Source organism: Homalodisca vitripennis, chromosome 3 (assembly GCF_021130785.1).
Source record: "Homalodisca vitripennis isolate AUS2020 chromosome 3, UT_GWSS_2.1, whole genome shotgun sequence".
NCBI lineage: Eukaryota > Metazoa > Arthropoda > Insecta > Hemiptera > Cicadellidae > Homalodisca > Homalodisca vitripennis.
In genome coordinates, this window is record NC_060209.1 from 103,087,728 (window position 1) to 103,114,618 (window position 26,891).

Here is a 26,891-nt window from a genome sequence, read left to right on the forward strand (position 1 = left end):
GTCTATGCTGGAATACTTTCAAATTCAAATGGGTGCTATCTTGAGTATATTTTTTTGAGTATATTTTTTCAAATCATCCAAGTTAAATAACAATTTTACCTCTGTGCTAAATTTAAAATTTAGTCTGAGTTTATTAAGAACAACGGGAATTATTGTTTCAGTGTTCAGAATTATTTAACAAACTTTTGATACAACTTAAAACCTTAGCCAACCATCAGGAAATTGTATGAGATAAACAAAAGTTATGACAAACATGAAAGTGAAGGCACTGACAGTTTTCAAACATCCTATTTTTTGCTCTAAATGGATTATATCACAATTAAACACACGAACACACACACACACACACACACACACACACACACACACACACACACACACACACACACACATGTACATATGTGTGTCAAAAACTCAAAGATGTTTATAAATACCTAATATATTTGAAAAATGATTCAATTTGGTTCTATTTAGGGATTTAGTCGAGTTACATTTTTTTTCAAACTTAAAATTCATATGTACGCAGTCCTGCCTACTACATATTTTAAACTAATATTTTAATAAAAGTTATTCTAATATATCTTTAAATTTTAATATATCTAAAATTTTTGTGTTCACACAAAATATTGCAAAATGCGTTGTTATTTTATGAATATAGCGGTCATAATTCATTAAACTAGTGAAGTGGAATACAAACAATGTTATTTTTACAAGTTTTGTAATTTGTATAATGCTCTAAACTCTCTAGTTACACTCAATTATTGTTTTAGTTCAGTAAATGTTTGTAATTAGAATATAAAAGGACTAATTACGAAAAATCCCGAGCATACTTGTATAATAAATTAACAAGAACCACCAACAATGATTTCCCCAAACCATTAAAAAAATACGAGATGCGCGAGCGAAGCCGCAATTAACTGCTAGCATACAGAATTTATTTAACAAAAGGAAAAATTCTTTATTGTAAATAACGATAATATAGGAACTTTTTAGTTATAAATAAGCACCATTTTGAAAGAAGTGAAGCTATTTCATTTCTTTTTATTTACGGGAAATTATTTTTCTCATTTCCATATTCAACTACATATATAGGGAGGTATCCAATCCATCCGGCTGAAGCACCAACAAGACTGCGCCATTCTAATCTGGAGAACATCCTTTTAGAGCTTCCTTCGTCCTTACACTTGACGTGTCTCATCATCTCGCACACACTCAACCTTTCATACTCTAAGCCCTTACATATTACCTCACATTCTGTTGGTCCTGTATCAATTCCGACACACTGTCTGTTTTGTGAATATCATTACTACAATAACAATGTATCCCAAGATAAAGGAAACTAATTAGTACAATATTTAAGTATCTTTAAGTAGTAGAACTAAGTCCAAGTAAACCAACATAATACAAAGCTTGAGATGGATAAAAACTCCTAATCAAATCAATGTATACAACGTGTTCCAAATTTTATCCACAATAAAGTGATCTTGATAATTATAAGGGATACAGCAAATATTAAATGTTGAAGAAAATAATGCGTCTGGAAAAGACAAACAAATCAATTTAGTTAAGGTAAAACGTTGCTTAAAACATTTACTTTACAGTTGTTTCGAACACTCCGTGAAATGAAATATTAATCCAGTTTACCAATCATTCGTATAAACATATGTCCTTCAAACAACCAAACAAAAAGGGTGTTTAAGAATTATTTGATGAAACCCACTAGGAAATTGTAATATATATATATATATATATATATATATATATATATATATATATATATAAACTGAAGACCAATATGGACGGAATTCCTTCATTTTTATACCCTATTCTGAAACACAAAGAAGAATATTGGTGTCCTAAAACATCTTATATAAAGAACAAATATATAGTATAAATAATAGGCTATATAATTTGGTAGGCTAATTTTAAATGTGTCTGGTTATACACAAGGGTAATTTGTCGTTTACGCCGTAAAAAATTATATATTATAGCTTCCAGCAGGAAAACAATAAGTAGACATGAGTCTTCAGTCTGATTGTCTGGAACTAAGCATGAGCTTAAAATCTTATATTTACTGATTTATAACAATTTCTTCACCATTTTAATGCATTTATCAAGTTAAACACTATGGAGGTAACATATTTTGTTCGTAAGTAAATTATTATATTTGTATACAGTAATTAACTATATAATTATTATAGTGGTACAATATAATGGCTTTTACTGTTTTAAATATATACGAGTATTTAACATTTTTTAAGTAAAACAAACAATTGAAGGATTATTATTCCTTAGTAAAACATTTAAAACTGAATAGATTAATTTTTGTAAAAAAATACAAGAGTATTATTATCAATGTCAAGATGCTTTTGTATAGTAATAAGAGGCAGGCCATAACTCAACGTCCATCCCTCTAAACCCTCTCACACATAATCCCTTTATGTTTCTGATTCCTAAATGTCTTTCGGATTCTTTGTTAAGGTAAACGATGTATCTACCATCAGTGTAAATCTTCTCTTTGATACCACATTGGCTTAGTGTGTTGGTCATCAATAACACTTATAACATACATGTAAAAATTGAAACATTAATTTAATAGCTATCGAATAGCAATCTATCCAGTCGTGTCACTGATACAAATGTTTTCATACGGATCTCTATTTCTATGTCAAATCAACACACTTTATATAAAGCGATTATCTGTTAATGTCAGATTTTAAAACATTTGTAACACGCGTAGGTAATGCTTACAGCAAACTAAGGGAAATATCACATTTTAAATTTCAATATGAAACCGTATTTGAAATTGTGGCTATGTAACGTTATCAATACGTACACAAAACTTGAACTGACGTTTCCTAAATTAATTTTCTCATGGGCCTCCTAATTGACTTAGAAGCTGGGAGAGGTCTTATTTTATAGCATTTTTGTCTAATGATATCGAAACAACATGGGTTACAGTTAAGAGTAATTTTTCCTAATACGTTTTAGGTCTGTTATAAAATATTTTTTCCAAAAGTACATAATACTTTCTAACATTTTACATAAATAGTTAGTGCTCTTCAAATAAAATTTAAAATATAAATATGGGAGGAGAATTGGTTCATATTTGAAAGAGTATTTCTAGAACTTTTTTCACAAGTAACCTGCTAAACTAAATAATAATAAATGTTTTTAAAGAAGTATAATATTTTTTATCCAAAGTTTTGTTAAACATTACGTAATTTTATAAGGCAAATAAAAATATTTTAGTAAACGATTACTGCTCTACTAAATGTACTGAATAAATATCAATGGATAATGTATTCATGGAATGGATGGGTACGTACAACACACAAGATATTCTGTTTACAGGTGATATCAACAAAATCATAGCTAATAAGGATTATTACCTGTTGAAATATATAGAATATAATTGAAAAATATTCTGGTAAATGTTCAAGCAACGAGATAAAAGTAGATTTCAAATAAAAATGGATTATTATACATCATTTTCTTTGCTTACGTTACTTTCGGAAAGAGTATATGTTATTGAGGGTACCCAGATTTATTTCTGTGAAGATCTCCAGAACCAAACGTGTCAGTATTAGGTTAACTTAAAGTCGACAGCTTATTTCACTTGGCTCTACATATGCTACTATCACACATACTAAAAATTTCACATAATCGTACTCAATTTTCGAAGAGATATTTTTATATCTAGGGAGGAAGAACCTGAAGGATTATATTATTGACGTTGACTAACATAAATCTGGTTACCCTGAATGAGAAAACATACACACTTGGTTAAGTGTTATCATCCATCACTAAATCACGTTTTTAATAATATATTAAGTTAAAATTTTAGTTAACCTCTTTCAATTCAATCGTAGTTTTTTCAGGGTTATAGATATTTTATATATAATAGGTTTGTTTTATAGTTACTACCTGCTTTGTTGTTGTTCCTAGCTATTTTTAAGATAAAAATGTTATAAAAAATCCATACATCAACTTATTTAATTGTTTGACAATAAATATCATCATGATTAACCTTTTTAGTCTGTGCACTCACTGTTAGTAAGACAAATTTGTTCAAATATGTAAAATGGTGGAGCAAATTGAGTGAGTGACTATGACACATGTAAAAATGTCAATTAAATGTTCTCAATTATTTGTGTAAAGATTTTTTATTCTACGATTTTCTCGTTTCAGTCATACTTTACTATAAGACTAAATTTTCACTAACGCTCAGCCGAATCAAATCAATTGACAGGAAACATCACCCAATTTGATATTTTTCGTATTTCTATGCGTTATTTATAACAAATCTTATACTTTGTAGTAATTCATCGTTCAAACTTTAAATAGATACAATTTACAAAAAAGATTTAAAACTTTTTAATCTCTCAAAATTATAGATCTGTTAAAAGGCTAAGATATAAAAGAAGAGTATAAAACTGCAACAGGGTTAAAGCAGTTTTTATATGGTAAAAAAAGGTAATGTTACTACAACCCGCTCTTAGCATCCTACTCTAACCAAGCAATTTACACAGTACACGTTAAAGTTCCTAAACTTCTTATACTAAATTGTAGACGAAATTTGAATCTGGATTTTAACACGTAACTTTTCTACTAAACTCTTTTAATATGGAAAATTTAACATTCATTATGGAAATTAAATAAATAAAACACATATGTCAATTTACAAATTGGGAAATTTTTAGCCATGTAATATTAACAATAAGATCATTTAAATGTAATCAAATTTGTTATTCATCAATAAATTCTTGAAATCTATAAAAGATTGACTTAAACTTTATTAACATGAACACAATCATCTAGAAATAGCTTTAATGAACTATGTATTAAAAAGCAAATTGTTATATTAAAATATATGTAGAAGCTGTACAAACATTATTCTAATACTTACATATGCACAGTGATACTCGTATTTACAGTTAGTAGATTATCTTGTTTATGTTATGGGTACTGTAAAAATAAAATACCATAACAGAAAATACCATTCCCAACTTCTACAGCAGGAAATTCAAAGTTACGTAGAAAAATTATTAAAACACCTGTAAAAAGAAATTGCGATTTCTTGTTTTTCTTATACAATAAAGCACATTTTCATTTCATTAAATATTCCAAATATACCAAATAATACTAAAACTTCGCACATCTATAATAGTTGAGCGTACTCTTTGAAACATTACTACATCTGTTAAATATCAGTATAAGAAGAAATGAGCATGAAGCTCAGGTTATATGCAACTATGACGTCATTAAAGTGGTAATCAGCGTTGCGGTCAGGCGTCTCATTACAGCTGACCCGTTTCCTGCATTCATTAGTGTCAAACGTATTTGCTTTCAAACACTCCCGTATTCGCACTTGAAAATGTTTTGTCACATTACTTCTAATGCTCCAAATCATTAAAACATTTATAATTAGAAGTTTTAAAGCCCGTAATTATATGAAGGTGTGTCTTTATATATCTATATATATATATATATAAATCTTGAGTCACGATGTATGTTGCCAATAAACTCCAAAACGACTGAACCAATTTCAATCAAATTTCACATGTATCCGTAATTTAGTCTAACTTAGAAGATAGGATAGTTATTATCTGAATTATTCGCTTATGTCGTGAATATAAACGAATAAAATGAAGAAAAGTTTTCAAAGCGCCTGCACATTATAACCTGCAATTACGAGATAGATACGTATATTAAACAGTGAAACACTATTTGAAGGCGCTAAGTTATGATGTATAATTGTCTAAACTAAATTTTAGGTTGAACTTAAAGGTTGAGTGGTAGACCACTTTGTAATAAAAATACATTATGCACGTACAATACATTTTTTACATATTTTCTTGATCGTGACATCAAGGTAAAATCTACATCGGGGTTGGAAATATAATTTACTTCAACCAGAAATGCTCATACGCGGGCAAAACTTACGAAAAGCGTGCGAAGCCGCGGGAAACAGCTAGTATATATATATATATATATATATATATATATATATATATATATATATATATATATATATATTCATAATTATAAACAACAATGAGTATTGAACATGAGAAAATTATTGATTAACTAATATATAGTCTTATGACCCTTAAAACTTCGGTGTCATATTGACGGATTACAAAGTTATAAATATTGCTTTGTATTATGAAATATCTGTTCTACAGTTTTGCATAACTAAGTAAGATTTTTTCGCGAAATATTACATAAAGTATTTGCCATATAAATGTATTGAATTCCGTGTGATAACTCTTGTACGATTAAAGGTTTTAAGTTTAGGTAATCTATCGGCATAAAGAATATTCAAAATTGACTTCTGATATGTATAAATATAATAAATATGCTTTCTCAACTTTAAGATAATTGATTTTTCAGTTAAGCCATTTCCTTGTAGCATACATCCAGAGATACTTTTTAACTTCTCGTTCAGCTTGACAATCTTTATTACCTATCTCATGTTTTACCACTGATTGGAGCGTTACTCTACGGTTCGTCTTCGTTTAAGGCTTATTATTGATTATGAACGGTTCAAAAGGTTGTAATACGTTTGGCTTTTGCAGTTGTTAATGTTACAGTAATAAATCACAACGTTTAAAAAATGTTATTTTGTTCTCTTCTTCAGGTTTAAATAACTTAGAAAATAAGGACAAGCACAAGACCAATTAATAATTAATTACAGAACAATTACACATAAAAAACCAAAATATACCAATTGTATCACTGTACAGTACAAGAGCGTTTAAAAATACACATACGCAAGTGAGGGAGAAAGATTGAGGAAAATCCAAAACTGGCAATTCCTACTTCTCATCTGAAACAAAAAGGAAACAAGATGGTGATGGATGGAAAGGACAGTAAATGTCACCCACCTTTAGCCGTATGTTTGGGTAGAGGGTTATTGATTCAGTTTCTTTTGTGTTTTGCAGGATTTTATAATGCATATTGTTGAGTTTAGAGGTGTTGATAAATAAACAAAACAAAAATATTTCTTCAAGATAAAAATGCACTCACGGAAGAAAAATACTACTCAAACTTATTTACTTTTTCTAACGTTGCTTTTTAAATTTTAGTTTCTTCAAAACAAGAACAAAAAATTTAGGAATTTTATAATTTCTGTAATTTTTCCTTGTAAAGACTAACTGTAAAAAATCTCAAAAATTATCTAGGTCAGGTCCTTAACAATTATCTGTTATATAAACGGCAAACTGAGTATGGGAGATTTTTCATTGCTTTTACATTAGTCTAATGATGTAAAATGTACTGAAATTTCTAGTTAAAAGTCACACACTCTGTGTTTTACAAATCTCTATATTAACTATTGGGGATTTGACTTAATATATAGCTAAATTGTTATTCACAATACTTACACACATACAAAATCTCACAGTTATGATAGATAAAGAATTATTCGCTCGTGCTTATTAAGACCTATTCCGACAATTAAATAATAAAAGAACGACTAAGGCGTAAAAACACCTACTTATGAAGAAACATTCTGAATGGAATAAAATCCAAAAGAACATTTATGTTTATTACAGTATAATGAATTAGGTAATTAAAAAACAAATACGATATTGTTGCAAACTATACATATTTTATTGTTACAGAATCAGAAGTTATATAATATATTTAATATACTATAGCTAAAGTTGTCTATAATATATATATATATATTCAATAAACATTGAATTGCAAAAAGTATTTGATCCGCCGGGAGTCGAACCCGGATCTCTCACTTGCCGGGTGAATGTGCTACCATTACACCACAGAGCGCTTACTTTTTCCGATTCAATTATTTTGTATTTGGCCGTATCTGTCACATATGCGTTTAAATAAGCAAACTAACATATGATCGGAAGACCAAATACCTGTCAAACGACTTTTATTTACATTAAACTGTATAAATGGCAATAGCCTTATTTTAATTTCAATAAACATTGAATTGCAAAAAGTACTTGCTCCGCCGGGAGTCGAACCCGGATCTCTCACTTGCCGAGTGAATGTGCTACCATTACACCACAGAGCTTATATTCAATATATATATTGAATATATATTTTGAGAAGACCTCCAAATTTGAAAAACAAGCTTGTTAACACACTAGTTCCAAAATCTATCAACTATACAAGAAATGGATGTGATCCATGTAAAAAATCACGATGTGGAACATGTAAAATTATGACTTCTTCAAGAGAATTCAATAGCAGCAGTACCGGAATGACCTATCCTATAATTGGCAAAATTGACTGTAATTCAAAAAATGTAATATACCAAATTAATTGTAAGTTTTGCTCCAAACAATATATTGGCCAAACATCGAACCATTTGAGAATCCGTATGACAGGGCATAGGTTTGACATATTCCATAAAGATGAAGATAAACCATTGGCAAGACATTGTCTAGAACACAAACAAGACAAAATTGAAGAGTGTTTTAAATTAAAAGGAATACACCAACTACCACAATGCCCTGATGAAAACTACAACAGATTAAAATTAAAGCACATGGAGCAAGCTCATCAAATTATGTTGAAGACAAAAAATCCATTTGGTCTAAATTTAAGGTAACTTTTTAAATAATTTTAAAACATTCAAAATTCGCCATAAATTACAAGTTGCATTCCACCCTTTATAAAAATCAACTGTTCCAACAAGATTGAATTAGAAAAATTTCACGTCAGCTGGACTTTGTCAAATGTTATGCACTGTGTTTACATTTATGTTTTATTAATTTTTGTTTACATGTTATAGTTCTGTATTCATTTTTATTTAAAACTTCCTGAAGACGGGGGTATTAAATCCCCCGAAATATAGAAGTGAAAAATAGTTCTTTTCTTTTCTTCTATTCAACACAGTGATTAATATATATATATATATATATATTAATATATGTTTATATATTTATATGTTTATATATATATTGAATATGTAACAATTTTAAATTTATCTTAATTAGTAAAGTAATTTATTTAATCATATTTATTTAATAAATAAACTAAGATTCATATTTATTCGATAAATATGTGTCTGTATATTAGATAAAGTTTCATCATTGGTAAGTTAAATTTTTAATGTTCATATATAATGACCAAGAGGCTGCCAACACAGGCTTCATAGAACAAGACGATGGTATATAATTATGTTATTCTTTACTGATTGTTAAAAAAATTTGACCGACCCCTATATAAATTAGCATTGATTATTAGAATGTCAACATTTAAGATAATTTGTTGAAAATTAATGTATTTTGCATTTAAATATGTAGTAAATCAGTACTCACCACTGATGTTAAAATTTGTAAACACCACCGGGTAGGGATGGATTGTGTTTATTAAGTAATTATGTTATTCATGTATAAGTTCCATGTCGTATTTTTATTACAAATTTGGATTAAGATTGACCCTATACCAACGAAAGGAAGACCTATCTTTTACGTTGCTGTTCTTCACATTACATGAATATGGTGGGTGTATTTTATTCAACACGAATGTTGAGTACAGCTTAAGTTCAATGTTAGTCCAGCGTCAGGAATCTAACGAACATCCAGCAAAGAGATTCAAAAGAAAATTGGCGATGTAGAAGCTGAAATCAACTCTTTACGTAGTTTTGACATCAGTCACGCCTAGAATACAAAATATAAAAATATAGTGTGTTTTATGAGAAAATATATTCTTAATATATCATCAGGTCCACAGTTGAGTGCAATACGATGTTTCTGACATGATCATTAAGCCCAGTGGTGCAACCGAGTTTTCTACACATAACGTAGGTATGGTGGGAAGCGTTAAGTCAATGTGAATGTTGGAATTCTTTATACGAACTCTGTGACTGTGTCAGGTTAGAGAAGCTGTACTTAACAGAGGTGTTGCATGTCACTTATGTTTTCGTCACAGGCACCAATTTTTACATTTACTGTACGTATAGCTAATGTGTTTTAATGTTAGGAGCTATTATTATAGTGCCATCAACAGTCCCTTCAGTAGTACCTCTATGTCCGAATTCCACTGCTGTCAATCTTCACTGTCTGTTCTATCCAGGTACGTATGGTTTTTTCATATTATTTAAATTTTAAAGAAATTAATAGGATTTTATCTTCCAATTTAGAAAGAAAGGGTTGAAATATGCTCTATTACAACTCCAGTATTGTCTAAGGAAAGTTGTTCTTACAACGGTAAATTTAATTCCTACAGATGAGGAAACAAGTCTTTGTTGGGAATTAGTGAAAGGTGCCAAGAATCTCCTTGATAACTTGCGGTAGTTTAACTAGCAGATGATCAGAATCACAAATTTGTGGAATAACCCTGCGTGATAAAAATTTAGGGCTTTTACATGGGCCCAAAAAACAAGTTTTCTCTTATTCTTAACGTTAAGTCGGCAAAACTTTACAGACCAATACAGATTAATTTGTATTTTCATTTTGAGTACGGTTATAAGAAGGGCCGTTTGTACCTGTACAAAAGCAGCTACATTGCAGGGAGATTACATGTTTTAGGAGGGAGTAAACCTGTTACTTTAGTATATTGACTGTTTACATTATAACGAACTTTGGATGAATGGGGAATTAAGGACAGCTTCAAGAGGGAAAATTTTATCCCCTATAAAAAACTGTAATGGTACAGTTTGAAACTATTGTACGTACTTTTACACAGTAAATTTTTAGACATGTAGGAACATGCTTAATCGAATGATTACTTATAATATTCGTTACTAAAAATCAGTTAAATCCATCTAAAATAATCTACTTAGATTTACTAAAACCATTTTAAAATAATCGTAAAAGTATCTGGACTAGAATGCATTTAAGATTTTCGCATTTAGATAATTCATAAAAAAACCTTGTAAACCTGACTAACAGATAGAACAAAGGGAACAATAGGGCCATCAATTAATGCCTGGTCGTTCACAAAGCAATTAATTCTGGACAGAGCTGTTCCGGACACCTTTACTGCCTCTGTGTAATTGTACCTCACCTCAACCTCACAAACAAAAATCTATCTTTAGTTAATTTTCTAATACTATCTTTGAACTAAAAAAATTTTGTTCCGCAGCACCATTTTTAAGCTAAATTACCGTAGGAGCTAAAACTGTATTCTTTAGTTAAAATTTATGACAGGCAATACAGTTTTTATATATATTTCTTTTTTTTTATATAATTACATTGTTTTTGTGTAAATTTTCTTTGCCTTAAATCTTTTAAATAATTTAACGACGCAAAAACAAACTGTACGTTTATATAGGTATCATTTACCTGCTTCTGTGAGGGTAAAGTTCAGATATTAAAATACTTTGTTTCTAAAAATAAACAAACTTTCATCGAATTGCTTTTTAACGCCACAATATTTTCTCATTGAAACAACATTAATTTCCGAACTCTTATTCAATCAGAATCATGAACATTAAGTTTTAAATTCTCTCAATAAAAAGACTGTTTTCAACTATCTCAGATACCCTCATAAAATACCTAAGCAAATCTTTCTATTCATAATGAGACCAGGGATGAATTAAAAGCTATCTGAGAAGGTTTTATCGAGACGATGGAATTTGCATGATGCATATGTTTTGAATGTGCATGATTACATGAGCTTCAGGGTTATCACACCCTTCTGAAGTATCGTCACCAGTAACACATTCTTGCTTCCAAGTCTATACAGACATGATAATCTCTCAATAAACGTATCCTTGCGGGAGCGACCTGGCAGGTTATTGATAACCTCAGACCATCCAAGAATCCCGTTAGCCACGGAGTAGATTAGCTGGAATAAGAAAGTAATGATAGTGGGTTGTCTCAAGTAAATAGCTTATATTCTAAACAGTCCCTTTTTAAATATTGTGGATATCATCTGAGTCTACTACGATATTGAATATCCAATAGGTGTAAATAACTCGCAGACAAATATTTTTACTTCCATTCCATCTACTTCACATTCTTTCTATTTTAGAAAATTGAAGTTTATGATCCAGTACATAGCAAAAATACAGGATTTTAAGTCCATCATCTCTATAATCCATTATAATTACACAAATATTGTAATACATCAAAATGATTAAATTTGTTTCGATGGTAATATACCGTTTTGGCGTGCGAAATAGCCACAATAGTATCTTTTCAACATAAAATGTGCATTTTCGATAAGATATTTTAAGAATATAGCAATTAAATCTTAATTACTCCCAATTACGAGCGTTTTAGAGTTTTTAGTACTTAGGATGTTGCGTTTTAGAATGTATTTCGTTTATTGGACTATTGAAACATATCAGATCACAACCATAATCATAAAGAACAATTGTACTAATGATAGGTTTAATGTTAAGGAAAAGAATGGATATGATGCATGGTATGATAGGCATGGAACTAATGCAGTTATAAAAGATTAGTTTGGGCTAAGTGATACATTTCAACGAAACGTACGAAGTTTGAAAAATAACAGGTGAGTGATTCACAATACAAGTAGTCTGAGTCTGAGGGAGTGTCAAATGATCCTGTAATTTGTCAATTTGACGGATACCTGAACATGTGTTTTGATGTCTTTGGTTTAGATTTCAAATGGATAATTTAGAGTATCCATACTTATTTTTCACCGTATGTTCAAGACACTGCATATTGCATTACTTCAATACATTTGCATTAGTACTTTGTGTTTTTTTTTACAACTAGATCATTATACGGATACTTAAGAAGTATAACTTATTTATAAACATGTTTATTTAAAATTCAATGGCACACTGTTTACGAAAATCAGTAATATTTTTATGGTTGACCTGATTAAATATTTTTTTTGTATGCTGTATGTTTTTTACAGTTATTGTAAGATATTCTTCAGTGAAGTATTGTAGTATTCAATTCTTTAACGGTTTAAGTGACGCAGTACCGCCGAAGCAAGGCGGCTGTACGTGGCACGTTGTCTTTACTCATTTACACACATATGAGCACTTTAAAATACGAATACTGCCACAAGCCTAAAGTTTATATTTAAAAAATATTTGCTACTAATAAATAAATACATTTAAAATTTAAATAAAAAATGCCGTAGGTAAAATAATATTTTTAATAAAGAGTAAATACTTAATTTTGGTAAAACACTGCTTCCTTGCGAGAATACAATATGGTGTTGAATAATTAAACATAATGGGTATAAGAAACCTAAAAGAGTTTATGGAATTCAACACAATAAAATTTTTTTACATAAATTTAGTTTAAAATTACAGTATTTAATATCATGATATACATTATTTTATGTAATATACAGACATACGAAATAATGATATTCCAGACGGAAATATATTATTTTTTCCTTGTTCAAATGTAATATGAAAATACCGTAATCAACTTATTATTCTGCAATTGAATCTTTCCATTAAGAAGCTTGATGTTAAAATTTTCAGTCGCTTCCGTATCCCGCACATTCACTACCGAGTTAGCCAAGTAATTTGCCGTGAGACAATTCCGTTACACGAGTTAGTGTATAGTTGCTCGGTCGCATGGCCCATTACAAAATTTTTTAAGTATACTCTTCATATATCAGTATTAGTCATACGTTATTCTCTTTAATCTTCAAGTAGTCTGGTTGTTCATTAAATTACAACAGGTAGCCAAAAATATACACCATTAATCTATAGTTATAGGAAATGAGAACTAAAAAATATGCCAGTTTTAATATGAAAAACATATTTGCTTAATATAAGAGCATGTGTAAATGGGTAGCTGAATGAAAGATATAAATATCTTGTAAAAATGTTACTATGGGATATTTAAAGGTCTAAGATAGTTTCAGTTTGTATTCCTTCAGCCCATTCTTTTACCCATGTGGAAGATCAGAACGCATTGTAATATTGTGTCTGGCTTATTGTCTCAACAAAATGGGCGGAAAATGCACTCTGTTCCACATTTGCCGTGGCGGCGTGAGACCATGTATACTCAATATCCTGGTAGATTAAAAATCTAGAGCCTAGACAAACCCAACATCTAAAAGTAAACAATTAAAAAATTGTTGGAACTCGTCTTTTGTGTAGAGTTCGCACAATGTGTCATTATTTGAACTCTTTTTACTTTTAATCTCTACTATAATCAATTTAAATTTGACCTTTACATGAATATAAAGCTGTATTATAGTATGTGCATTGTTTTATGTACTAAATTTGTTGCGTACAACAATGCTTTGTAATTATGTTTTATAAATTGAACTTGCATAATAAACATTCAAATAACGTGCGTACTTAATATTATTACATTAATAAAAGGCTAGTTATTTACTCCATGTATGTCTCACGAGTAGATGTACAAATTATTATTACCTATAATTTGGTTTATATATGGTTATGATAAAGCTATTATGATCTTGAAAATTTAATTAGAATGTATATAAGTTTATTATATTTAAATCATATTTAAATATAACAATAATTCAATACTTGCCATTTAAGTAAACAAATATGTGGACTGTCAAAGTATAAAGTATGGGGGAGACAGAAAAATACACAGACATACACTAATTAGACAAAAACATTCAAGTCATGTATTCAGAACAGAATAATATTACAATAATGAAGAAAACCAAACACCAGCTAAATGTTGCATTACCAAGCGATTTAAATACTAATGAAGTTCGCATACTGGCTGTACGTTGTTACTATCATATATTAACATATAAACTACTAATAATACATCGTTACTAGCTCCTACAGGAAATTAAAACATTCAAATCGAATCAATAAACTTTAATTTTTTGCTGTAACAAGAATTAGCTAACTTAGAAACTATTACCTGAAATATTTAGCTATTTTAATATTTCATAGTTCTTTAGTTCCTGTGATTTTATAGACTTTTTTGATTAGAGTAGTGGCAATAACAGTAGAATATACTGTAGTTTATTTTATAATATTCTTTAACGTGCATGTTTACGGAACACTTCGTTTTACATGGTTACGTAACGTCCAATGTTTAATGATTTCCTACTGATGATATAAAGACAAGTTGTTAGATATTGAAATTGATACAACCATATTTCCTGTTCGTAGCTTCTTAGAATTGTTAGCTGTAACAAAAGTTCTTGTCTCATTAAAGTTAGTATCTCTTTTTAATTATTCTTCTAACTCTTATTTTAACTAAGGCGATAGAAATATATTCATCCAGTAAAGTAATGTAAGTCACTAAAGTCAATTAAATTCAAAGTTATTAAGAGGTCCACCTGGAAAATAATAGAAACTAATGAATGTGATAGATGTATTCAATATATATTTAAGCTTATTTAAACACATATGTGACAGATACGGCCAAATACAAAATAATTGAATCGGGAAAAGTAAGCGCTCTGTGGTGTAATGGTAGCACATTCACCCGGCAAGCGAGAGATCCGGGTTCGACTCCGGCGGGGCAAGTACTTTTTGCGATTCAATGTTTATTGAAATTAAATAAGGCTATTGCCATTTATACAATTCAATGTAAATAAAAGTCGTTTGACAGGTATTTGGTCTTCCGATCATATGTTAGTTTGCTTATTTAAACACATATGTGACAGATACGGCCAAATACAAAATAATTGAATCGGGAAAAGTAAGCGCTCTGTGGTCTAATGGTAGCACATTCACCCGGCAAGTGAGAGATCCGGGTTCGACTCCCGGCGGAGCAAGTACTTTTTGCGATTCAATGTTTATTGAAATTATATATATATACACACCATTAACTATATTACAAATATGATCTTGGGGACAGGATGCGCATTAACACGTACCATTTTGAGGTTTTTACAATAAAGAAAATCGCAAAAGCTAGTTGATGTGGTATGTTTCTTTTTTACATTTTTGAACCAGTATTCACTCAATATAATTTACTATAAATGTGTGTTGATGACGAGATTTTAAAATTTAAATATTTGACAGCATTTCACAAATACAGTATATCTTAACTTCAGGACCTGTTTAAATTCGTAGAGTGGACAAGAGAGTGTTCAGTAATCCCTTGATGAAGGTCTCCCAGTGAAGGATTGTACTAATTACTGGAGATTTACTTTATACCCATCACTCAAGTGGGGTTTGGAAAAGAGATGTTCAAACCAATAGCAAAATTCCACTGGAAACCTGGTATAAAAAATATAAATTTGTTTTGAATTGAATCTTAACTAAGAATAAATAAAATTTACCAATTTAATTAAGAATTATAATGCACCAGAAACTATACCAATAAAAGTTTATAGATTCTTCATAAAAATTTATAAATTTCATTGTTACGAAAGGTTACAATCATTCAAAAAACAAACCGTGGTAAAATATATATTTTCAAGTAATCCTTGTAAATAGGATTAAACGTTTTGTTTTTAATAAGAATAATAAAATCTACTTTTTACAAAAAAAATTTAATTTACGATCACTAATAACAAAACTCACTAGGAGGATAAAATGGTTAATTATAGAGGTATAATGTTTTCTTATAGAAATTTCCCCCATCTAACCAGCACATTTACTGGCAACTATGATTACGGAAACAATTTCCAAAAATATTTCATCTTCACTTTAGACACACCAGCTAACAAATCAAAACTAGTGAAGATTGATGTTAGTTGCGACACTAGCCTCGTAAGCCGAAGAACTAGCATGAACTACCTGAGTTCACTTCGAGATACTTTGATACAAGGAAAACCGTATTAAGGATACACATAAACTAACTAACATAGCATAAGTCTATTACCTAGTATTTTTAATATGTCACAAACTCGGAATTGCGATTAAGCAGTTTCAAGAAACCCTATGCACAGAATGAGCCAAATCCACAGCAATTCAAATCTCGTAGTTTCATTTATGTTAATTTGCATTCGATGTCAAAGAACCAAACTAGGCCTAAGTGACAATGTACTAAAAATACCGTATCCATACATATTTAGAAAATATTAGGTTTATAAGAAAAGAAAAGAAAGCTAAAGGGTTTTCCAACTTTGGAACTATATATATATATATATATATAGTTCAGTTTGCTTAGTCTATTAAGCAAAGTTCAAAAGTTTGAAAACCCTTTAGCTTTCTATAAATAAAATATATATATATATATAAAACCCAAATTTTTATATATATATATATTATAATAATTTGTGTTTTTTTATAAATAATTATGTCTACAACGAATACTTACAGACTTTTCGTAGAATTTTATGTATTTTTAGAAAGCTTTAACTAACAAATACGTGAACTAAAATTGTAAAGATTAATTTACTTTTAGAAAGTGGTTAAATTTGATCGTAATCAACCAGTGTTTCCGTTTTTTTTGACGTTTTATGCAGAAAAATGCAGCATAAAAACTTTATTATGGCTCACAAATAAGTTCAATGTTCGTGTATTCATTATTTAAAAAAAAGTAATATTAAATATAAAATATTTCCAATTTTAAGGGTACTATAGGATGTACCCTTAGAATTGTTCTGTATTTATTGCCTTTATTACTATGTTAAACGGTAGTCAAGCATAAATATAACATATTAGGTTCCACACAATATGTTTAATATTTGGTTCATTTAAATTAAACTATGAGCACGGAACAGACAAATACAACTATAACAATTTTTTTTATTCTCTTTCATTTTGTTCCCTTTTTGTTTTAAAGAGAACTAATTTTTTTGAAGGCAATGAATCGAAATATGCTCTACAACTAAAAAAAAACAAACCTAAACTGAGAATATATCAACATTAAAATATATTTGGCACTGCACGGCAATTCTTACTTACCGTTTTCTATCAACGAGTGTTCATGTGGTTAGAAGAGGAGCATATTATTTTGGTTTTCCTGTTACCACCAATATCTTCAATTCCATTTATCTATGTTTTCTACTTTGCTTACGTTTATATATTTTGGGCTGAAAGAAAATAGAGTGTTCTTGGCATTTTTTCGTGGTGATTCTGATGGAGCTCATAAAAAAGAAATCGTTTAAGAAATTTAAGTTATCGCCCTTTAATTACAGGACGGCTGTAGATTACAGGGCGGAGCTGATTGAGTAAAGCTATCCGGAAATTTCGTGCTGTTCTACATTACGGCGTGTTAACGCTCGCTGCTTAGCCCACGCTGAGTAATTATACAGTGATGGTAGCAAGTTTGGTATCGCGTATAATAATGTAAGCAAACTTTATCGTTGTCTCTATTCAGTTTGTACTGACTACTATACATTTTGAAAACACAAGAAAGATAAATGTAATAACTTTACAAAAATATGTTAATTAAAGAAATAACATTCTTATTTATGTTATTATTGTTTATTACTGATTACGTATGTATTTATAATCTTAATTATTTGTCTTAAAGACGTTTAAAAGTCAAACAAGTTATATTTTAAAATGACACGTTTTTAAAAATATCCCGAAAACAAATGTGGAGTATTTTATTCAACGTACATCATTAATTTCAAGAAGTCTTACGATAATATTTAGAAATAGATTTTAACACCGTAGTTATAACACGTGGTTAAATGGGCTAGTCTGTGTTTAACATTTTGACTAATTCGCAACCTTAATAATACCCAGCATGGATCATTTCTGGCTGGTTTATACCTTCCAGTTGAACTTATCCCTGGGCACAGCAAAAACCAATGTGTCACTTAAATCTGGGCAACCTTATGGATGTCCAGGTGCGGCACATCACTAACCGCAAATGTCGAGAATCTAAGGTTCAAGGGCAATTAGATAGGTTTAGTCTACTGTGGACATGACTGTTGGAGTCGGTGGGGTTTGTTCCCTGACCTCTGAAGTTTTTGCTAGCCTCAACAAGGCTAACAATTTGTGTGCCACCCCCTGCCTACGTTGAGTAATTTAAAAATAATATTTATAATTTTTAATATATTTTTACGTGATCGAGTTTTATTAGAATGATTTTGTATTTACCATGTTTATAACATTAATTTCAGGCCATTAGGATCAGAGGATCCTATTTAAATGGTACATAAGTAATAAAAACGAATATTTGTGGTTAATCGCAGTTAAACTATTATTTTACAGTAAATTAATTTTACATACACGGTATTTATTCTCAAATAGAGCCAAGATTAGTAGGAAGGGTTGTCTGGGTCCACTTGTTAATTGTAAAACTTCTCTAGTTTTCTTCTTGAAGCTGTTCTTGATTTTCTTATATTTTCTGTAGCTCTAAAGTTTGCTTCTCGGCCTTGTGTATTATAATTAAGTTCTCTTTTAACTAATGATCTCAATGCTTGCTGAAATTTATGATTAGTGTTCTTAACCCACAATTACTCCCGTGTTAGAAAATATCTAACATTTTTGCCATTTTTTTTCATAAAAGTTGCAAAAATTTTTTAACAGTGCCGCCGCTTCTTCATTGCCTCCCTTAAGTATTCTGCTCCAATTTTTTTTTAAGTTTTCCATCTCTTAAGTGGTGTCATGGTGCAGTGGAGGGGATAAAAAACCGCCGCACACATAGTGTTAATAGGAATCTAACACGCGAGTAATCGTGTAAATCTTTATGTTAGTAAAATTCTAAGGGCGCGAGTAACTATGTGAGTGTCTTTTATTAGTTTTGTTTGGACACTAATACTGTAAATCTGATTCTTTTTTGTGTATTCTTGTTGTGAGAAAGACGAGAATGAAGTTGTTGATGGAGATCCACATGGAAACGTTTGTGTGTCTGATGCAGAAAGTGAACACAGCAATCACGACACTGCTTCTGAACAAACTGAACAAACGGGTGATGAGGAAGGTATAGAATCTATGGACATAGATAATGTTGACTTAGGTCATCAAGAACCAACCGAGCCTCAACCTGCTCCACAAATAAATCAACGTCAAAATGTCACTGTAGGCCATACTGTTGGAAAAGATGGCATTACATCTTGGCACAATCACAAGCCAACCTCTGCAACTACAAGAACTATTAGACAAAATGTAGTAACGAAACTGCCTGGTACCAAAAGTTTAGCCAAAAACAGTAAATCAGTTTTAGATAGTTGGAGACTTTTTTTCCCCGATGACGTACCGTAATTGAAAAAATAGTCTGTTATACGAATCAAAGGTTACTTTTGATGTGTGATTCGTACACAAGAGGACAAAGAGATTGTCCTCAAACTGACGCCTCTGAGCTATTAGCTGTAATAGGTATGTTGTACCTAATGGGTGTTAAAAAAGCTGGTCACTTACATGTTGAAGAATTGTGGCGTACTGATGGAACTGCTCCTGATATTTTTGTGGCAACGATGTCTAAGAAACGGTTCCAAACGTTACTTCAAGCTCTTAGATTTGATGACATGAACACCCGAGATGAGAGACAAAGATACGATAATCTTGCTCCAATTCGTGATCTTTTTGTCAAATGTGTAGAAAAGTGTCAAGGTTCCTATACAATAAGTGAATATGCAACCTTAGATGAGATGTTAGATGGATTTCGAGGGCATTGTAAGTTTCGCCAGTACATACCGAACATACCAGCGAGGTACGGGATTAGGATTTATGCTCTGGTAGATTCCCGTACCTTTTACACATACAATTTGGAAGTGTATACTGCCAAACAACCTTCGGGGCCATTTTATGTAGATAACGATGCAGCTAATTTTGTGAAGCGACTAATTGCACCTATAAGTAATTCTGGCCGAAACTATTTCACCGGAATCCCTCTTGAAAATTATCTTTTTGTGAACCATAGACTGACGGTAGTTGGTAACATCCGTAAAAACAAGCCTCAGTTGCCACCTCAGGCCACTTTCATCAAGGATCGTCCAGTAAACAGCTCTCTATTTTTTATGGCAAATCCCCTAACAGGTGTCTTCTTGCTTCTAATGTGCCTAAAAAAAAAACAAAAATGTGCTCATGATCTCTACAATGCACAAAGATTATACTATCAACGAAAGTTCTGGAGACCTCTGTAAAGCAGAGGTGATATCCTTTTACAACCTGACGAAAGGAGTTGACGTAGACAGGATGAAGAGTGAGTACAGCGTATCAAGAATCAGTCATCGGTGGCCTCTGACACTGTTTTGTTCAATGTTGAACATTGGTGGAATAAACGCACAGATCATCCTCAACAGCAACACTCAAGTGTCCATGATAAGAAGAAACTATCTTACAGAACTTGCAACACAACTGACTAAACCGCATCTAGTCAGAAGAGCAATAGTACCAAACCTTTCTTACAAACTTCGTCAGAAAATAAGACGTGTTGCTCAACTTCCTCCACCTGAGTCTACACCTCGTCAAGAAGGACAAAAGCCACGGTGTGTTTTCTGCCCTCTTCGAAAAAACAGATTCACACAACATCAGTGCAATGCGTGTGAGAAACCAATATGCAAAGAACACACGACGAAGACTGTACTTAGCTGCCTAGAGTGCGAGAATGTAAAAGCAGACTCTGATTAGAAAGGCCCTGATTATGTTTACAACAGAAAGTTTTATTTTTATTATTATTGAAATCAAAGTATATTTTATTTCTAAGACTTTTAAAAACTACTTCCATAATACATCTTAAAACTACTTAATATTTACTTAAAGATAATTACGTTTTTAAAGTATTGTTTAACGTAATAAAAAAAATATTTTTATTTTACATTTTAAACTAGTATTTTATCATTAAAATAAGTTAATATGGTCTTTTCTTTTTATACATTTATATTGCTGTGAAACATGTTCAATAAGTTCATTTTGTAACAAAATGGGTGTTTTTTTAATCAAATTCTTATGTTAGAAAAAATCTAACGCGCGAGTAACAGTGTTCGTCTGACACGTGCGAGTAGCAGCGGGTTAAAAACAAGCACTTGCCTGATGAAAGCTTGCTTTTTTATAGCAAAACCATCAAGTGCACGAAACTTGAGAGTTTCCAAGGAAAAAAAAACATTTTTAATGTTAGTAAATATAACTAAAGTAATAACTGTAACAAACAATAACAATAAACATATTTCAATTCAGGCAAGCAACTAAATTGAAATGAAAACAAATAACAGTTGTGAGATCTGTTAGGTATAGCAGATGACCACTACCAACATAAGAGGAAAAATTATTTGCTTGATCAGCAAAGTGATATAAAAAACAACATTCTTGGTCAATCGTGTCATTGCAGTCATTTAAGCTAAAACAGTTATGAAATTTTTTCACTAAATTCGATCTGAATCATTAAGTGTTGGTGTTGGATATCTTAGTCATATTACCTTGGAAGAGGCAAAGGTTAGTTCTGTTACAGCCTCTATAGTCAAATTGGGGAGGGATTAGAGCATTCCCTGATTTATAGACTAGCAGCAACCTTTAACATAAAAAGAAACCAACCCATCATGCAGTTATTAATCCTCCGTAGAGGACTAGACCGATCGATCAACCCTCTTACCCCAATATTTAGACTTTTCGGTTAGTGATGTCCATAGGGTCGGCTATATAAGTGTCACATTGACTTTCGCTTTAACCAGTGTATGTTGAACTGGGGATGTAAACCAGCCAAAAGTCCTATGGTTTGAAATTACAGAGTATAATTTCGGTTTCGTATGTGTTGTGTTATGTTAATAAATCACTTAACACAAATAGAGGTATTTAAATTAAAATTGCGGCATTGAAATGGCGAAAACAAAAATAATGACATGATAGAGTGCACTGTAAATATTCAATTTGTATAGTAGATTGTATTGTTTGGGGATGTCAACATCCAATAGAATATTCATGGGATATTAAGAGTGACGAAATATTAATTAATGTTGATCTGAATTGTTACAAGCTTTATATATTCTCTCCATTATTGTAGTTCTCTTTAAACTGGTTCAGAGAGCGGTTAATAGTGCAAAAACAATATTTTAAATGTATTTATTTCACCACAGTCATTCACAGTTATCTTACAATTACATTTTTAGACTAGTACACGTTGATTATTTTTAAAATACTGTAGAATAAAATGTTATGAAACATAATGTATTAATTTTGCCATTATAATAATTAAGGATTTTATTATTACATGAAAAATTATAATCTGTCCGTAAAAGTTTGTATTTTAAAAACTTTATTTTACTTATGCCAAGTATGTGTTAAAAGTATTACATCTACTATTACTGTTGAGTAAAAAAGCAATTAGTAAAACAATTTTATTTGTATTAATAGTGTAATAGAAACTTTTTATATTCATTACAGATGAAATAGGATTATCTTCTTAAATATGGTTTCGTCAGACGATCATTGGACGTTACTTTTTATTTAGTTAGATTTCTCGGATAAGGCGGATGGAAGGAAAGTTCTAAGCCATTAATTTAAGTTCAAGTTTAAAGAAGGTTTTATCCTTACCTCCGTCTTGGTTAAAATATTCTACCTTATTCAGGTTAGTAGTCACAATAACCTTAAAACGAATTTTTAGTTATTTCTCGAGGTATTATTAGTAAGATAAATAGTTAATCTAGATCAAAATATTTTCATTTTTCTTTTAATTATTGGGGATATTACAGTAAATTAAATAGCTTAGCTTCCTTCTTTCAGCTAACCCTCAAATTTTGACTTAAACACCCTTTTGTACGATACAATACGAAATACAATAATTTATCTTTGTCAAAATAAATTACTTATGAAATCAAAATGGATACAAATATTGAAACCGGACATCGCCGCTCGCACACCCACAGCAGACCAACAGGGAAAGCGCGTGCCCATGGTGGCGAACGGGATGCCGGATCAAAACTAAACTAGGTAAAAAAAAAGAACACCGTGGTCAGTATAACTCAGGTTCATTTACTAAGACAATAACATGGGCCTATCCAGTCAAGATAAATATGTATATATATATACTATAAAAAAAAAATTAAAAAGTGCCCACAGTAGTATACCTCAAACAATTCTTGTCAGGTGCACACTGCATACCAAAAATTAGAAACGCCATAATTTGAAACAAGAAATGCCAATTCCACCCCGGTATCCTTCGCTAAGGGCGGGCTCCTAATGAAATCCAAGAAATAACTAAAATAATATCTAAAACTAACTTAAAATTAAATAACAAAATATAAACTATATAAATGGCAACAATAACAATATCACAGGGTTATCACAGATGTTGACTGGTAGGTATGTCCATCATGGTGGCCGTCCTTCAGCAGAGCGCAAAGGCGAAGGTTCTCTGCGACCACGCATGATGGAGAGATGACAGGAGAAAACAATTCAATCCCTTGGACCTCATCAGTGAGGGGCCGTAAACCTAGCCGCACATGTTTAGAAGGAAATAGCTCAGCAAAATTCCAAAACACTTAATTAAACAAAAATATTAAATCTGAGCTACTTCTAACCAGTACACCACGGCTCAGAGTCTCTACCACTCTACCGGAAAGGCCAAACGCCTCCAAACGCCTTCATAAGGTCAGTCGCCTCTGCAGCCAATAAACCACACACACACTATATAAAAACACACATGAGCCGGGGAGATATAGGTATTGAACCGGCTCAGACTCCCCCCCCCCAAAAGGAGGAAACTCCCCTCTGTTAAATTTCTTCAAAAAGAAAAAATCGAACGAAATGCCTCTCCCCCCCAATGATTGAAGAATTATAAAACCGGAAACCCTTAAGTCTGCAGAAGGGAAAACCAAGAAAATCCAGTTGGAGGCAAGGAAAACCCTCCAAGAGTAGCGTGGGTACAAAGAAGAACACAGGAACCTTGATCAGGAAGAAAGAGCAGAGGTGATCAGGCCTCTGGACCCAAAACCCTCCCGCACAGACTAAAGAGAAAATCACGGATGACTCCGGCAAGGCTTCAGATGGGATATGTGCGCCTTCCTGAATATCTTCCCGGACTGAGGATCTCCCAGTCGGGCAGTCACCGGAGTCAGAAACTTCAAGATGCGGTGGGGGGACCAGTCCACCTGTAGCAAAGTTTTAGCAGCTCTTTTATCCACAGCCGAACTGACTGGGTGAGCCTTGCAGTAAACTAGATCCCCCACCTGGAAGGGATTGGCAATACGACCTCGGTTGTACTTCCTCCTTACTAACTCCCTAGCCCGAATGAGATTCCGCCTAGCTGCCTCCCAAGTGGCTTTCACATTGGGAGTACCAGGAGGTGGCAGAAGATCGCTAATTTTCCAAAAGGTGTTCGCCAAAGGGTTGTTTGGCGGAAAGCCAAATAATAACTCGAAAGGTACCGCCTTGTGACTTTCATGCTGGGCCGTATTAAAGGCAAATTGGATCCAAGGTAGTTGTTGATCCCAGGTGGTCTGATTTTCCGCATGAAAAGGCAATGAGAGCAGATCGAAGATTGCGATTATAAACCGTTCGGCGTGAGAAGGCTGAGGATAGAAAGGGGAAGTAGTCACATGGCGGATTCCGTGCCCAAAAGCACATTCTTTTAAAGATATTGGAGACAAACTGTGAACCATTATCGGAAAACTAAGGTGGCGGGGATTCCAAAGTGTTGAAAGAAATGGTTACGAAGTGCTTGCACCGTGAGCTGCGCGGTAGCACTCCGCAATGGGAACAACCAAACAAACTTGGAGAAGGCATCCACACAAACAAGTAGGAACTTATTTTCCGGACTTGCTACGCGGGAGAGGCCCAACATAGTCAATGAAAACCTTCTCCAAAGGTTTTTCCGCCACCTCAGATGACAAAAGACCCAAACTTGGTATTTTGAGCGGGTTTGCTTAGCGAGCACAGTTCAACAAGAACGTACTCGAGCTGCAATATCCCGGTCCATACCTTTCCAGATGAACTGATCCCTAATCTTCGCGATGGTCTTATGAATTCCTAGATGTCCGCCCCACAGGAGAAGAATGAAAATACTGAAAGACCATCGGTACAAGAAAGCTTGGCAGCACTAACTTAGGTTTTCTCTCCGCTGCTTGTCACGGCAGCATAGAGCACCTCGGGTACAGAAAATAAGGAGGGTGGGCACCTCCGTTTTTAAGCTCATTGATGATAGCAGTCAGCTCGGGATCCTTAAGTTGGTGTGGAACAATGTCCGAAAATGCCAGAGGAAAGGTCTAGGAGCACGCCACAACATGGCGGCTCTGATAAATTCTGGTGGTCGTTGGGTAAGTGATACATGCGTGACAGAGTGTCCGCTATGATATTTTGAGTGCCTCGCACGTTGCTGCACTGTGAACTTAAGGGCAGAAAATTTGGACTACCCAGCGACCAATCTTCCCGAGCTGACGGGGGTGGGCAAGGAGCCAAGAAAGTGCCTGGTTGTCGGTTTCCAACAAAAATTCTTTATGTTCTAGGTAACGCCCTGAACTTGTTAATCCCAAACACGACAGCCAAACATTCCAGCTCATAAACAGAACAACTCTTCTTCTCACAAGGGGTTAACGTGCGTGAAGCATAAGCTATGGGCTGCCGGATACCATCTACTTCTTGCGATAAAACAGCAGCAACGGCTAAGGAGGAAAGCATCAGTTTGCAAGACGAACTTACGACTGAAATCAGGCATAGCCAAGACAGGAGGCTGCATCACTGCCTCTTTCAGCTGCTCAAAAGCAGTCTGTTGCGCTTCACCCCACTCAAACTTGGCACCCTTTTTCCTAAGAGAGTTCAGAGGGGCCGCCACTTCAGCAACATTGGGGATGAAACGACGATAAAAATTTATCATTCCCACAAAACGGCAATCCCCTTGGCATCCTTAGGAGGAGGAAACTCCCTAATTGCCTGGGTTCTCTCTGGATCAATACAAACACCTCGAGAAGAGACAAGATGACCCAGAAACGATATTTCAGGCTGAGCAAAACTCACCTTTTCAGGATTGACGGTAAGGCCAGACTCTCGCAGCCTAGTTAGTGAACTTCCTCTAGATGAGTCAAGTGCTCCTCATAACTCTCACTGTACACAAGCAGGTCATCCAGATAGTTTGAACACGAACTTAAATTTGACATCATGAAAGATAGAATCCAGGAGTCTGGTGAGTGTTTGGGGCCCCCACAGCCAAGCCCATAGGCACTCGGGTGAACTGGTACAAATTCCA